The sequence below is a fragment of the Rousettus aegyptiacus genome, unplaced genomic scaffold (assembly GCF_014176215.1).
Source record: "Rousettus aegyptiacus isolate mRouAeg1 unplaced genomic scaffold, mRouAeg1.p scaffold_m13_p_12, whole genome shotgun sequence".
Lineage (NCBI taxonomy): Eukaryota > Metazoa > Chordata > Mammalia > Chiroptera > Pteropodidae > Rousettus > Rousettus aegyptiacus.
In genome coordinates, this window is record NW_023416287.1 from 2,463,670 (window position 1) to 2,480,123 (window position 16,454).

General features: G+C 45.3%; 1 pseudogene; it reads right to left on the reverse strand.

Moving 5' to 3' along the window:
- Positions 1-1,122: 1,122 nt before the first annotated feature.
- LOC118610518 lies at positions 1,123-1,238 on the reverse strand (annotated as a pseudogene).
- Between the last annotated feature and the right edge of the window lie 15,216 nt (positions 1,239-16,454).

Here is a 16,454-nt window from a genome sequence, read left to right on the forward strand (position 1 = left end):
CAGAAAAGCAATTTACTTTTGTATTTTAAATATATATCCTGCAAACTTGGTATAATCACTTGTTAGCTCTAGAAGTCTTTTCATCAATTCCTTGGCTATTCTACACAGATAATCACGTCATCTGCAAACAAAGACAATTTTATTTCTTTCCTTTACTTATTTCTTTTTCTTGTCTTATTGCATTAACTAGAAATTCCGTTATAGCACTGAGAAGCGCTGGTGAGAGGGGGCGCCCCCCCAATCTTGATGGGAAAGCTTTGAGGTTCTCATCTGTAAGTATAATGTCCACTGTGGGGGTTTTTGTAGGTATTCTTTATAAAGCTGAGGAAGTCTCTTTTAGTCCTAGTTTATTAAGTTGTGTCATTAATGAGCATTGGGTTTTGACAAATGCTTTTTCTGCATCTGTTAATATGAATGATGGTGTGATTTTTTTCATTTTTAGCCTGTCGATGTAATGGATCACATTCATTCATTTTCAAATGATGAACCGGCCTTTCATCTGGGGGAGCCCCACTGGGGCATGGTATATAATTCTTTTTATGCACCATTGGATTCGATGTGCTCACATCTTGTCAAAGATGTTTACGTCTATGTTCGTGAGAGATATTGGTCTGAAGTTTTCTTGTAATATATTGTCTGGTTTTGTATTACAGTGATGTTGGCATCACAGAATGAGTTTGGAAATATTTCCTCTGTTTCTATCCTCTGAAAGAGGCTATTGCTTTCTAACTTGGAAAGTTGTTAATTATGATTCAGTTTCTTTATTCAGATTGTTTCTGTTTGTGTGTTATGGTAGCTCGTATCTTTCAGGGAACGGAACCATTTCATCTAGGTTATCAAAATCTCTGGGCATAAAGTTCACATTATTCTTTTATTATCCTTTAAATGTCCATAAGATCTGTAGAGATGTCCCCTCTTTCAAAGTCATACTTTCATGTTCATGTATTTCAAAATATTTTTAAATGTCTCTTGAGAGTCCTTCTTAAATTCATGTGTTAGAAGTGTGTTGTTTAATCTCTATGTATTTTGAGATTTTCTAGTTATCTTTCAGTTTTCCATTTCTAGTTTAATTCCATTGGCTCTATTATAGTTTGTTGTTGTTGTTGTTGTTGTTGTTGTTAATGCCTGCAGCACCTGCTCTTCCTAGGGGGTCTCCCATCCAAGTACCCAGGCCCGACTCTGCTTAGTTTCTGAGATCGGATGAGCTCAGGCATGTTCAGGGTTGCGTGGCTGTAGGCCCATGGATTCTGAGAGAAGACGTCGCGTGATTTCTATTCTTTTGAATCTGAGAGGGCATGTTTCACGGCCCAGACCGTGCTCTCTGTTAGTTGATGTTCCATGGAGATTGGGAAGACTGCGTATTCATCTGCTGCTGGGCAATGCAGTTCGTAGATGTCAATAGTCTGTATTCGGTTGATTGATGGTGTTGATAGGTTCGGCCGTGTCCTCGCTGACTGTCTGCTGGCTGAATTTGTCCATTTCTGACAGAGGGGTGTTGAAGCCTCCAGCGGTGAGGGCAGATTCATGTCTTTCTGTTTGCCCCTCTGTTCGTTGGTGACACTCTGCTGTTAGGTGCACGTAGACGAGGACTGTCATGTCCTCTTGGAGATGTGGCCCCTTTATTGTTGCGTCCTGCCCTTCTTCGTCCCTGGTGACTTTCCTTACTTTGCAGCCTGCTCTGTCTGAAGTTAATATAGCTACCTACTCCTGCTTTCTTTCGATTAGTATCGAGCGTGGTGTATTTTCCTCCATCCATCCGCCTTTACTCTTTACGTGTCTTTATATTTAAAGTGAGTTTCTTGTAGACAACATATAGCTCGGTCATTTTTTTTTTTCTAATCTACTCTGACAACATCTGTTTTTTAATTGGTGCGTTTAGCCCATCGACATTCAAAGTGATGATTGACGTAGATTAATATGCACTACACTTCTTAGTACTTTCTACCTGTTACCCTTGTTCTTTGTTCCTGTTTCTGTTTTTCACTCTTTCTGCCTTTTGCCGATTTAATTGAGCATTTTATGTGATTCCATTTTCTCTTTTTTCTAAGCATGTCAGTTGTAGTTATTTTTCGACTGTTTTTAGTAGTTATCCTAGAGTTTGCCGTATACAGTTACAACTAATCAAACTCCGCTTTCGAATAACATTGTGTCACGTCGCGGGTGATGCAGTCGGAGGCTGCCCCGAGTTCCTTCCCCCCACCCCTGCGTCGCCACGTCATTCACTTTATTTATACAGAATCCGTGAGCATGCGTCATTAGCATAACATTAGCATAGACAATCGACTGCATTGTTGCTATTACTGTTTTGAACAGTGTTGTCTGTTAGATCGAGAATACGAAACATAAACGTCGTCGATCTTCGCCATCCCCCGTCAGGGCTCTTCGTTACTTTATGTGGATCTGAGTTTCTGCCCTGTGCTATTTTCCTTCTCTCTAAAAAAACTTCCTTTAACGTTTTTCGCGAGGCAGGTCCACTGGCAACAGATTTCCTCAGTTTGTGTGGGTCTGAGAAAGTCTTTCTTTCTCTTTCACTTTTAAAGAATAACTCCGCAGGGCGCAGGATGGCGGGTCGGTGGGTTTTCTCCCCCAACACTTCACGCACTTCGTTTCGCTCTCTTCTTGCTCGCATCGTTTCTGAGCACAGTCAGGTGACATTCTTCCCTTTCTTCCTCTACAGATGAGGCGTTTCTGTCCTCTGGCTTTTTTTCAGGATTTTTTATTCGTCTTTGATTTCCTGTAGCTTGAAAATTCTACACCTAGGTGCAGTTTTGGAATACTACTCAGTCACAAAAAAGATGTGATCTTGCCACTTGGGACAGCGTGGCTGGACCTTAAGGATATTGTGACACTTGAGTGAGGCAGGTCGGCGGCTTCTCCACTCTCGAGGGGACGGTGCGCCCTGTGCCGTCCTCTCTCTTAGGGGTCCAAGCCAGCCGCTCATTGTGCAGTCAGTCATTCTGCTCAGCCTTTCGCCTGTCATGGGGACCCAGCGGCGACAGCCACGCCCCCTACGCACGCACCTGCGCCCCGCAGAGGTCCGCACGGCGCGCTGTTTCAGGTAAGTTCCTGAAGGAGAAACGCCGCGCGCCGCCTCCCCTGCAGCAAGGGTGCCCCTCCTTCCCAGGGTGGCTTTCCTGGTGCGTCGTCCCCTTGCTCGCGCCCTAATCCGTGGCCCTGTTCTCCTGTTTACACACGCGCCCCCCCACCCCGTCCCTTGTGCACCTGACCACGGGTCACGCCGGCGCCCACGCAGCTAAATCCCGCGGAGGGGACAGCCACGCAGGGCAGCCTACTTTCCAAGGAATTCCCGACGCCCGGCCCTGCTCCCTCCTTCTGGGCCACGCGTTCCCACCCTCTCTGCAAAGGCGCTTCTCTCCCCAAGGCGCTGACTGAGCCGCTCGCTCGGCACCCCAGTCGCCCGCTGCAGCGGAGAGGCGCGGAGGCTGTGACGCGGGGGCCCCTCGCCCTCCTCCACCACGGGTACACCCCTGCCGGCATCTGCCCCCACCACAGTGCCCCCTCCGCACACACTGTGGCGGAGAAGTGTCCCCTCCCCGCAGACGGTGACTTCCTACCCGGGCGCGGGGTCCTCTCAGCTCTGCCTCGGTGGGCCTGTCTGTCCTCTGCGCGTTCACCGCCTCATTCTCAGACGGGGTTTTTCCCCCTCGCCTTTTAAACATACTCAGATTGCTTCCATCTGAAGAAGCAAAATGAAGCAAAGACCTGCTTTCCTCAACCTACCTGCCCTCGGTCACCACCCCAATTTTTTTCTTCTCTCCTTCGCAGACAAACTCCCTGTGAGAATTATCTACTGTGCTAGTTATTATGGCTGCGTAGCAACTGACCCCCAAACTTAGTGGCATTGTTATACTAATGGTTTCTTTGGGTCAGGAACCCAGACAGAGCACAGTGGGGTTGGTTAGCTGTGCCCCACACCGTGGGAGCTTCGGCCGGTTGTCCCACAAGCTGGGGCTGGTGTCACCCCTAGCTTCTTTACTCAGATGAGTGGGCGTGGGTGACCCCTGGCTGCTGGGGGCCCTGATGACTGTCCAGGTGGTCTTTGGCTTCTTTGCAGCGTGGCCTTGAGAATCCAAGGGTGAACGTACTAAAAAAAAAAAAAAAAAAAAGAACCAGCAGTAGTCGGATCTGCAGACAGGTGCCAGGTGCTGGGGAGACGGGCCACTCCGGGCAGGATTAGTGTCTCATGGGTACGGAGTTCATTTTGCAAGTCGGAAAGAGCTGGGAGACAGGTTGCGCAACGACGTGGCTGTACCTAACGCTACTGATTTTACATTTAAAACCGGTTAAAACGGTAAATTGTATGTTACATGTGTTTTAGCACAAGAGGAAGAGGGAGGGAGAGAGCCAGGAGAGCCTCGGCCTCCCGGGTCCTTTGAATGGCCCAGCCTCCCAAGCCACGCAGCGTCAAGTCCTGCTCTCGGCTCATCGGGGGCGTCACGAGGGTGCTGAGGTCCGACGGTTTGGGGTGGGATGAGGAGGGACGAGGTTCCGGAAGAGGGCACAAGCCGGGGTCACGGCCAATGCTGGGGAATGCCGTCTCACCCTCGGCGCCCTCGGCGCCCTCGGCCCCGTCTCCCTCCAGTCTGGCTTTTGCCGTTTTCACGGCCCCTGCAGAAGTCGCCCATGATTTCCATGTTTATAAAGCAAATAGGTGTGTTTTTGTTGTTGTTTTATTGTGTAATATTATGAAAACATCTAAACGTATTCAACAGCAGAGAGCATTGTATCATGAACCACCATTACCCAACGCGGACGACGAGCAGTATGTGCGAATCTTGTTTCACCACTGGGTGAAAATCTCATCTCCCTGGACCCCCCAGCAGCGCTGAACAGAGGGCCCCCCCATTTGCTTGCTCACGGGTCTCCCAAGCACTTAGAGCAGCATCTTCATGTACCAATAGCTATTTGCTGAACGAATGAACAAAGGAAAACCACTTTCCAATACATAGAGCCAACCCAGCCTCTCGAAAGGTCGGACCGATTTACACTGCAGCCGACCGCGCCCGAGCGTGCTGACGTTGCTGCTGCCGACTGGCAACCTTTCACATTTCGTATTATTCGTATTTTTCGTACATTTGCTGCGCTGCCGTTGTCCTTCGCTGAACTGTTCGTGTCACTTTCTCAGACACCTCTGGGGGTGTCCGTCTAGTGTTCATCTCCAGCAACTTGTTGGCACATAGCGGACACCAGTGCTTTGTCTGACAGGTTGTACACAAAAGTCCTCCCCTCCCCCGCAACTTGTGCTTAGTCTCTTACTCTAGATTCTGGTTGTTTGGTGTGTTTTTGTGCTATAGCATTAGTCTTTTTCTTTTCGGTGCCTGATTTGGTGTCATGGGTAGAAAGGTATTTGCTAAGCCCCTAATTCTTTCGGTCACCAATATTTTATTTGAGCTCTTTTGCGGTTCTCTCCCCTTAAGTCCGTGTCCATACGGAATATAGACTGAGGTAAGGAATAGGTGGGTGTCTGGCATTCTGGGTTCTGCCCGGCCCGCACGTCTTCTCTTATTCCCTGATAAGAACCCCTCTTTCCTGTAGGGCACCGTCTTATTGTGATCTGAGTCCATCCGCGGTCCATACATGACCCGCGTCTGGCCAATCACACTAGTCCATGCCTCTGGCCACAATGATTGGTTCAGAGAGGGGCACGTGATCTAAGGTGGCCCAATCAGAATCCTTCCCAGGATTTTCTTTTCTACCGCATGGTTAGGAAAGGATCTCTGTCCTCAGCTGGAGAGGTTCAGGTACCATGATGTGTGTGCTTGGCTATTGAAGGTCACCATGCCCACAATGGAGAGAGCTTACTGGGGAGAGGGTGAAAAAAAATGGAGGCCTGATGACATCGTCTGAGAACCTGGACCCCACTATCCTGCCCACCGGACTTGTGAGTTACTTCAACCACTACATTTCCTTAAAAAAAAAAAAATCGTTTCAATCGAGTTCCTGTTACTTGCAATCGAATAATCCTGATGGGTGCATGACCTTGTTTTTTGCATCAAATGCTAAGCCAGGGACCATTTCTTGTTTTGTCTGCCCAGAAAAACAGCATACGTCTCTGCCACTACCCCCTCCCCCCCGCCCCCCCCCCCCGCCCAATTATTCTGGGAAAGTTTTTTCTTCTGCTTAAGCCTTGTGGTTTATACAGAAGCTGTCCGTCTGCTGATCTCACCTTCTCAGCTACCTTTGATTGGCTCTAGAATGGCTTCTCAGTCAAGCTGGCCTATCTTTCTTTCTTGAGATTTTTCTCCTCAAGGAACTGAGAGATGAGATAACAATCCATTTAAATAATATATCACTTTCCGAGGAACAGAAAATATTCATATTGTTTAACGTCCAAAAGTTACTAAAGGGTATATACAGTAACGAGCTCTACGGGAGCTCTTGAAAATCAACAGGAAAATTATAGGAATCCTAATAGGAAAAAATAAGAAAAAGATATGAGCAGGCACTTTATAGGAGAGGAAATCGAAAAGGCCAATAAGCATATGAAGAGATACTTAAACTTATTAGAAATCAGAGAACTACAATTTGGAATAATAGCTATCATTTTACACCTACTTGACAGGCAGATTTTAAAAAGCTGGTTATTACCAAGCGTCGGCAAGATGGGGTGTGTGCACCTTGCTCCCTGCTGCGGCAGAGACCAGAGCAGCCATTCCCGAGAGGGGTCTGACACCCCTCCGTGGCATTAAATGCACGCTCTGCCGCCCAGAAATCCCGCTCGGGCTGTGCGGCCGATGCAGTGGCCTGTGGGGGACACACGCGGTGTGTCCGTCACACCCTTGTCTGGGGGGACGGGGAGTTGAGGCGCCCTGGGGGTCTGTGGTGGTCATTAGGGCTGTCCCCACGTATCCCGGCTCTTGCTCTTTCCACAGTCACACAATAGGACCGAATGTCCCTCCCACTTAAGGTTCGGTGGACCCGTGGGACATACTCGGGGCATCAAAACACGCGCAGGAGAGATGCGCGTCACTTCCAGGTGGAGCTCGGGAGTCGGCACGTGCTTTGCTACAGTCCTTTGTCCACGGTGGACGTGCAGCAGGCGTGAGCAGGGAGCCTTGGGCTTCAGACCGTCCTCGCCTGGGGACGCCGCAGCCGCCACAGGTAGACGCCGGACACGAGGAGCAGGCGGGCGCACGGCAGCGGGGCACATCTTCCAGACGGCGCTCGGTGGGGAGGGAAACGGAGCGCGAGCTAGAGCGCAACACCATCCACGCCAGTTACAAGTGACGTGCCCCGAAGGACTCACGCATTTTTCCGAGCGCACGTGTACGTGGAGAGTGCGCGTCACGCGCTGGAGCGGGGCCCGGGGCAGGCGTGGGAGTGCCGCTGAAGGGGAATGAGCGGCCGGGCGGAGCCAGAGGCACCTTGCGCAGACCGAGAGGGTCTGGGGGAAACCGGAGAACGGAATCAGCTCTGTTCCTCCAGATCCGAGGAGGGGACAAAGATCCCGCCTTCCTGCAGCTCCTTTCGGAGGCATCCCATACTACTCCTTCGCGATGTCACCTGTGGGGTTTAAGCACATTCAAACACATGTATAGATTCCCCCCCACCGCGCCCCCGTCACCACGACCAGGCACACACACGGCCCCTTTATACAAACGGGGGCACACGGAAGGGTTCGCTGTTCGCGTGGTGCGTGGCGCTCGGTCCATTTTTGAAGGTGAGGCTGGGAGGTCTGAGGCATGGGACATCTTCCCGTGATCTTCCCGCATTTTCTTAAGATATTTTACATTGAGTTTTGGTTACACATAACCAAATGATTCATGACCGATATATTCAAATGCCACTTCGATCAGGTATTACATTTCCATCCACTTGGGTGTGTTTCTGGACTTCCTGTTTTGTTTCAATGCTCTGTCTAGTCATAGTATGTTTATGACATTTAGAATATGCTGCAAACATTTTCTAAACATATCCCTTCTCAACGACCTTCATTTTCAGAATTTCATCTGCCGTTCCTTTATGTAGATTTATTCTTCCATAAAGGTGAGCTATAACATAATTTGCCCATATTAAAAAAAGAATCAGGGTGCTCTCAGGTCACATTAAATTTAGAGGTTAGTTTAGAGAGAATTGACATCTTCAAATATATAGAGTCCTCTTGGCCAAGATCGAGGAGTCATTTTTCACTTATTCAAATTTTTCTTTTATATATTTCAGTAAAATGATGGTTTTCAGCTAATAAAACTCTGCACTTATCTCGATACATTATTCTTAAGTATAATTTTTCTTGCCGCTGTGATTGGTGTCCTTTTCCAATTACGTTTGGAAGATGTCGTTAGCATATGTGCTGTAGACCGCGTGCGCATGTTTATTCAGCACTCAGCCTTTGAGCGATTTTCAGACTGGGTCTATTTAGTGCAAGAAATGGAGACTCTCTCAAAGTAGCTGGATCAAAGCGTACGTTGATCAGGGGTGGGGACATAGAGCAGTGGCCAGGGACCCAGGGACGGAGACGTGGCAGTCCTCAAAGACACTTGAAAGGGGAGACCAGCGGAAACCAAGAAGACTGCTCATGCTCCCTGGTTTGTGGGGTCTCCTGCCGCTCCTCATGGCCGACCTGCTCACCTGCTCGTCACTCCGTGCTCCCACCTCGCCTCCCGGCTTCCCCAGCGAGCTCCCGCTGTCTGCACCTGACAATTTCAGTTCACAGGTGCTCCCGCTCATCACCACCTGGCCGCTTCCCGGTGGGTCTCTCTGCTCACATTCCCAAGGGAAGAAATCTGATGGCACTGCTGCCCCTTTTGTGGCCGGCCAGCTGGTCCTCTGCATTTTGGCCATGTGTTCTTCCCTCTCTCAGTCAACTCCAGCTTGGAGAACAGAGTCATTTGGAATTTTTTAAATTGCGCGTGCGCACACATACACGCATACACACAATCATGTAGCCCTTGGTCCTCAGCAGAGCTGTTCCTGTTAATTTTCAAGGAAGACAGAGAGTGGGCGGCGCAGGGCAAGCTCCCCGCAGCTGGAGGAGGTCTCATTCCCAGAGAGGGCGCAGAGGGCAGTGTGAAGAGCAGGGATTCTAGGACCGGAGTCGGGGTGGGGTCCCAGCTTCGCAAGCTGACCCCCTGCCCGGCCTCGGGAGAGTGGCGGCTCCCTGTGCCTCGGTTTCAGCCTCTACAAATTGTGGGGTATAAAATATAGTATAATATAAATTGTATATAATTTAACGTGCGGTATTATATTCCATTCTATACATGTAACCATAACGTGATGTAAAATACATAAATGTAGTAATATAATAATATATCATCAATCTACCATAACATATAATGTAGTATAGCAGAATAAATTATGTATAATTTAGTATGTAACATAGCACTTTATACATGTATAATTATATGAAATATGTCATAAATATAAATATGTAATAATATAAACTATAACAATAATCTATAAAAATAAGTGTTTGTAGAATTTATATATATATGTTTTATATGCGTCTATTTATGTATATAAAATGCCCAACATGACAACATTCTTCTAAATATTATCAAGTTGTTGAACCAGCTTTGACAAACCCAAAGCTGCAGTGAAATGCAAAAGATTTGGCAGAATAGCTTATTTTGAGGGCGCGAAGAGAAACGGACTCTCGAAACTCACTCATTTGAATTCGAAGCCTGACAGTGAAAGTTTGTGTTTCAGAAGATGCTCTGAATTACCTGGAATGCCCTCGCCTTGGACACCTGCTTAAACTAGGTAATTCTATGTCCAATCGAAAACTCCTAATTGAACCAAAAAAAAAAGGTAAGTGACCTGTAAGTCAAATTTTTATTTGAGGTCTGTAGGCATGAAACAAATCCTTTCTTTTTTACAGAGAAAGAAATACAAGACTATGGTTTCCCTTTCAGCACATGCAGAGGGGGGTCACCGAGCTTTGTGCCTCACTCGGGGGAGTTAGTATTGTCACCCCAGGGACCCTCCGGTTTCCCTACTACTATTACTACTTAATAGAAGTAAAAGCCGTCAGGCAAATGATAAGCTACTAGTGCAGCTTCAATTATTGCCGAAACTATTGTAAGAATATTCGCACCTCTGTGTGAAGACAATGGGAATGTTTATAGTTGTGGATGGAAGCAATTATAAAATTCTATATGGGGTAATTTCCCAACCAGTTGTACAGTGAGCTATAATTTTAGGGTTAAAGGTGTAATGCTTTGTTATCATGTACTGTCATTTTGAATTTAACCTGTGTTACCTGCTGATTTCTCCATTTCCAGTTACTAATTAAGGAAAGGCCTTTTCTCTTTTGTGAAATATATTCTTTCCCCATTGGATTCTTGTGCCTGGAGACAAATAAGAATTATTCTAGCTATTCTGGTGACAATTTTTTTTTTTTTTTTTTTTGAGGAAGGCAAGAAAACTTGAGTTTTTCTTTAAAACTTTCTGTACCCGCAGCCTGGTTTCTTTCTAGTCTGTTACCATTTTTTCTTTAGGAGCCTTCGTTTCTTCGATCTACTATTTTTTATGGTCGATCTGTTTGTGAGCGAGTACTAAAAAAGTTTTTGGTTTGAAGTTAAGGACAAAATTGTAGCAACAAACTACGCGAGTGAAAGTGCATTGAAGGGGTCTTCAAATACTAGACGCCCCGGGCATTGTGATCTTGGGAGCCATCAGGAGAATATTGTCATTGTGGGTGCCGCCACCAAGGGCTACTTGATAACTGAGAAAGACGAAACCGAGGGAGAATGTTGAATAACTACAGATTTACCAAATGCAATGTGAGTTTTAATGGGCCTCCAGATGTTTGCCAAACCCTATTAAATCATAAAAACCCTAAAGAACAGCGTTTAGAGTCCCCTTGCTGGCCAGTTATTGTAACGTCCAAGGATCCTTGGTTTGTAATGGGCTAGAAAATTCCAAAGATGACCAGGGAGTAAATGGCGAGACAACACACAAGCGTCCTCCGCCTCTGCTCCGGGGCGTTTGGGGGGCCCGGGCCTGTGGGCCGCCCTCGAAGCCCTTGTTCTCTGACACCCAATTGAGTGGAGACTCCGTCTCCCTTGAGCTTTCCTGACCTTGGGGAACCGGGTCCCAGTATTTTTTTCCCTTTATTTCTCTCCTCTTGGTAAAACAGAAGAAACCGTTCTTGTCTCCGTTTCATGGATTCTCATTTCTAGCAGCTGACCTCAATTATTCCCAAACTTCAGCTTCATCTTTGAAGCAACAAAGTGTGTGTGTGTGTGTGTGTGTGCGTGCGTGCGTGTGTGCGCGCGCACGCGCACATGGTCCTGGCAGGTCGGGGTGGGGGTCACCTACCCATTATCAAAAAAGCCATGTCGATGAGTTTATTAATGTCAAGAGGAAGTTGACTGAATGCCCTCCTGCTTCTCCAGCTGGTTCATCCCACACCTCTTCAGGACTTCGGTCCGGGCACCTCCTGGGCACTCTATCCAGCGCCTTTTATTCCAGATTCTGACATGTGAGTCTTTTCATCATTTACACTCTTCCTGAGCCCCAATCAATGCACTTTGTCAACTCTTTTCCTGCATCGGTCGAGGTGGTCATATGATTGTTATCCTTCATTCGGTTAACGGAGTCCATCGCATTGGTTGATTTGCATATGATGAGCTGTCTTGACCCCAGGGTCATTGTGCGTGGTCCTTACAGTGTGCTGTGTAACTTTGGTTTGTTGCTATTTAATGAGTTTTGCATTTATGTCCATCAGGAACACTGGCCTGTAGTTTTTTATTGAGCCGTCTTTATCTGGCTATGGTATCTGGGTGATGCAGGCCTTATAGAATGAGTTTGGAGGTGTTCTCTCTTCTGCTATTATTTTGGAAGAATTTAAGAAAGACTGGTGTTAATTTATCTTTGGTCGTTGTGTAGAATTCACTCATGAACCCATCTGGGCCTGGGCTTTCCTCTGTTGGGAGGGTTCCGATTACCGATTCAATCTCCTTATTTATTATTGGTCTGTTCAGGCTTTCTATTTCTTCTTAATTCAGTTTTGTTTAGAAAAACATTTAATTTATTTATTTATTTATTCTAGGTTATCCAATTTGTTGGCATATAATTAATTGTTCATAATAATCTCTTATGATCCTTTTGTTCTGAGACATCTGTTGTAATGTCTCCTCTTTCTGATTTTTGAAATTTGAGTCTTCTTTTTTCTTAGTCTAGCTAAGGGTTTGTCGATACTGTTTACCTTTTGAAACACCAACTCTTAGTTTTTAGTTTTTTTTTTTATTCTCTATCTGATTTATTTCTACTCAAATCTATTATTTCTTTCCCTTTGCTAACATTAGGCTTGGTTTGTTCTTTTTCTAGGTCCTTGAGGTGTAAAGTTAGGTTTTTATTTGAGATCGTCCCTCTTTTTTAACATATGTGTTTACCACCCTCAGCTTCCCTGTTAGTATTGTCTTTGCTGTACCCCATAGTTTAGCATGCTGTATTTTCATGTTGGTTCCTCTCAAGATACTTTTAAAATTCCCTTTTAACTTCATCTTTGACCAAATAGTTATTCAAAAATATGTTATTTAGTGTATATATATTTCTGAATTTTCTCTTTTTCTTACTGTTATCGGTTGCTGGTATCATTCCACTTTGGATTGGAAAGCTACTTGGAATGATTTTGATCTTAAATTTGTTAAGACTTGTTTTGTGACCTAACAGGCGATTTATCTCGGAGAACGTGTCGTGTGCGCGCGAGAAGCCTGTGTATTCTTCTGCCGAGTAGAAAGTTCCGTGTATGTGTTATGTCCATTTGGCCTGTAGTGTTGTTGGAGTCGGATGTTTATTTTCTTTCTGGATGTTCTATCCATTATTGAAAGGCTATCGACTTTTGCATGTTGGTCTTATAAACCCATTATTTACTAAGTTCTTATATTTTTTTTAGTAATTATTTTTCTGTGAACATTTCGGGGGGAGTTGTGATATTTAATTATATCGTTTGTAAGAAAGGACGGTTCTACCTCTTCCTTTCCAGTCCTCAGGCCCCTAACTGCTGTCTTTGGCCCAATCGAATCGATACAACACGGTGATAAATAGGGTGTCGATGGGAAGCGTCCTCCTCTTTTTTGTTTCTTGTTTCTGACATTAGCGGAAAAGTTTTTAGAGGTTCCTCATTGAATAAAATGTTGCTTTGAAGAGAGAAATATATCTTACACACATATATTATATAGTATATGTACTGTACTACGTACACTATACATAGATGTGTGTTAGAGATAGTACAGTTGTGTGTTACATAGTCATTATATTAAACCTTTGTTAATTGCTATTGGATTTCTAAAAATATCAACAGGTATTAAATTTTGGCACCTATTACTATTCTGCTATGTTGACCCAACCTTGACTTCATAGAATAAACCTTATCTAGGCCTGATGTATTATTTTTTAAATCTACTATTGGATTCCGCTCGTTTCTATTTTAATGTTTTTATCTTGATATTCACAAGCGAGGGTGGCTCCGTAATTTTGTTGTGGGATGTGATCTTTGACATGTTTTAGAATCAATATTAAACTGTCTTCGTAAAAATAATTTTTAAGTTTTTCCTGGGTACACTCTGGAATAATTTAAGTAGTATTGAAATTATTTGACCTTTGAAGAGTTAGTAGAAGTTCCTGTAAAACTACCTGGGCCTGGTGCCTTTTTCCTTTTCCTCATTTAAAAAGAAATATTTTTTAAGTATAATATACACACTGAAAACTGCACAAACCATAGGTGTACACTTCAGTGAATTTTCTCAAATGGAATATATTTGTTTAATCAGTGTTTAGATTATGAAACAGGTACTAGCACCCCAAAGAGCTTCCCCCATAAGTCCTTCTTGAAACAGCCTAGAGCTGTTTTACCACGGTGGTCTCTAACCAAGCTCTGTATTTTTTCTATGGTCAAGATTTTTTTTGTGTGTCTCCACTAGGGTCAGTTTTGATAAGCAGTATTTTTCAGGACAATTATCCATTCCATCTACGCTTTCAAACTAATTTACGTAGAATCACACAAATTAGTCTTTTATAATTTGAAAGTTCTTTTTATTAATATTATTATTTTTTACCTGTTATCTTCCCTAATCCTGGATATATTTTTCTGGATGTTCCATCAAAAATCCCTCATGCAACTGGAAATATAAATCCCCGTGCGCGTGTGTGTGTGCGTGTGCGTGCGTGCGTGTGTGTGTGGTAGTGTTATTGAACAGACACTTTCCTGACCAGCTAGCTAGCTTTGTGTCTAACTCCCTAATTATTTATCTTGCTGTCCGGGTGTCTGTGTGTGTTCGAAGTGGTGGGGAAACAAGAGCCTCAGCAAAGCGTTCGTGTTCCTAATAAAAGAAAGAGTGCACCGGCGCTGTCCCTTCCTGTCCCCTTCCTGTCCTGCCTGCCTGCCTCGGGCTGAGACTCGATGCCGTTTTACAGCCAGGAGAGAGGAGCCGAGGGACTCGTGGGGGCGTCGGCCCCGCCGCTCTGCTGAAACACCACCAAGAATCCTGCCCCCCGCGAGCTCTCAGTAAGCGAGGCATAAGCTTCTGTTTCCGTCACTCCAAGTCAAGATCCCGTCACCTGCAGCTGGACACCTAGAGAGTAAGACAGGCACAACCAGACAACATTAGTCGCTCCTGGTACATGACTGTTTAAACACAGGAACATTATTGAGGGGAAACGATTTGCCCAACTCCAAAATGGGAACCCGGGCAGCAGTCACTCAAAGTAAGTGCTTGTTGCAATGGCTTTTAGCGTAACCATTTTTAAAAGAATAACTGGCATGGAGTAGTCATGTTTTAGATATAATTTACCTTTTTCACTTTTGTAGAATGGGCTACAGATTGGGCACATCCTGTACAGATGAAAAGGGTACATCCTTAGAGGGTTTCAAAATAATTGAATGAGATAACTCATATTGAGGGCCTAGCACAGTGCTTGGCACAGGGTAAAGTGCTCTGTAAATGTTAATTATGTTTTCATGACTAATATTAATCAAAAATAGTCCTAGCTACTTGCGCTTAGATGACTAGCTTCTTCCCATCTTGATACCCTCCAAGAGGCCCCCCTGGTTATTCTGTCGAAGGCGGAATCCTTCCCCAAATACCTCCTGTTCCCCATTGCTGCCATCTTGTTTATGAGCTCGGAGACCTTGTCATCGTCTGTAATTCTTTTGATTATTTGGTAAATGCATGTCTTTCCCCAGTGGAGTGTAAATGCCATGAACCAGAACTCCCAGTGGCTGGCAGAGATTCTGTGTTCTTTCTACATTTGTTTAATAAAAAGATGACCAAAAACGTCCAAGAAAACATGATGCCCAAAGAAGGCCGCTTGACATAGAAGGCTGGGGCAGAGGTGGTCCCAGGTTTTCATTAGTTGCTTTTGATATAATCTTGTCCATCTTTAAATAAAAGCAAATGTGGGCAGGAATTCTGCACAATTCTAGGCCTCATTAGGCTTTATGGGGAGTGTTTTAGTGGTTTATTATTATTATATTATTATTTAATCTCTAAAAGGTCAGTGCATAGGTATTTGTAATAATTGGCCTACACACTTTTATAAAGGGTGATACAAATGGTTACCTTTACAAAACTATGTCATTTAGCATTTGAATAGATATAAAATTCAGCTAAAAATGCTTAAACAAATGGCTTCTTGTGATCAAAGATTCAGATGAATTTCTTCATAATTCCTTGGCTTTCTGAAGATCCTAGAATTTAGATTGTAAAGTAGCCCCATAAAAGTTAGGTTTGGTGCCAGGGCAAAGGGCGAATGGAGATGAAAATGTTTTAGAGGGCAGGGACGGAGGCCGAGGAAACGAGGGGACTCGCAGACACGACTGAGCGACGGGCGGGGGCCCCACGGCAGAGCTCTGAGCTGGTGGGGGCAGGTGTGAGTCCAGCGCCCCTCTCCCACAGACCCGCCCGCTCCATCGTCACCACTGCGTCCCCATGGGGTCCCCTCGAGGTCGCAGGTCATGGACTCCAGATAGCTGGCCCCTGGAAAGAACATCGGGAGACCCTTTCTTTTTCTGTGTCTTCTAGAACAGTGTAGTGTCGTGATCGAGCAGTGGGCTTTGGCTCCCTGAGTTTGAAGGCCATTTTCCCAGCTTCCTAGCCATGTCTCTTGTGGCAAGTTACTTCAGCCCCTCTAGGACCCCACTTACTCACTGGTAAATGGTGGTCACAGCTGAATCTATCTTAGTGGGCGGTGATTAGCATGTAGCAGGTGCGGATAACTGTGGCTTTTATTATCTCCTAGAAGTTCTCCCTAAGTCTCTGCCCATTTTGACTAGCAAAGAGGTTGGGGGTGGAGATGGGGTGTCATCTTCTTAGTATGACTGCTGTGGCCTGGAAATTCGTTTTCCCATTCTGATGGATATGCGGCTACTGCTGTGGCACTTCTTATGTGGATTATTCAGAGAAGGTTCCAGAATTTCCATGTAGAAGGGCAGCATAGGTGGCCATCTTGAGAAGGGGACTATGGGACTGGGGTTGGATCTGTTCTCTGTT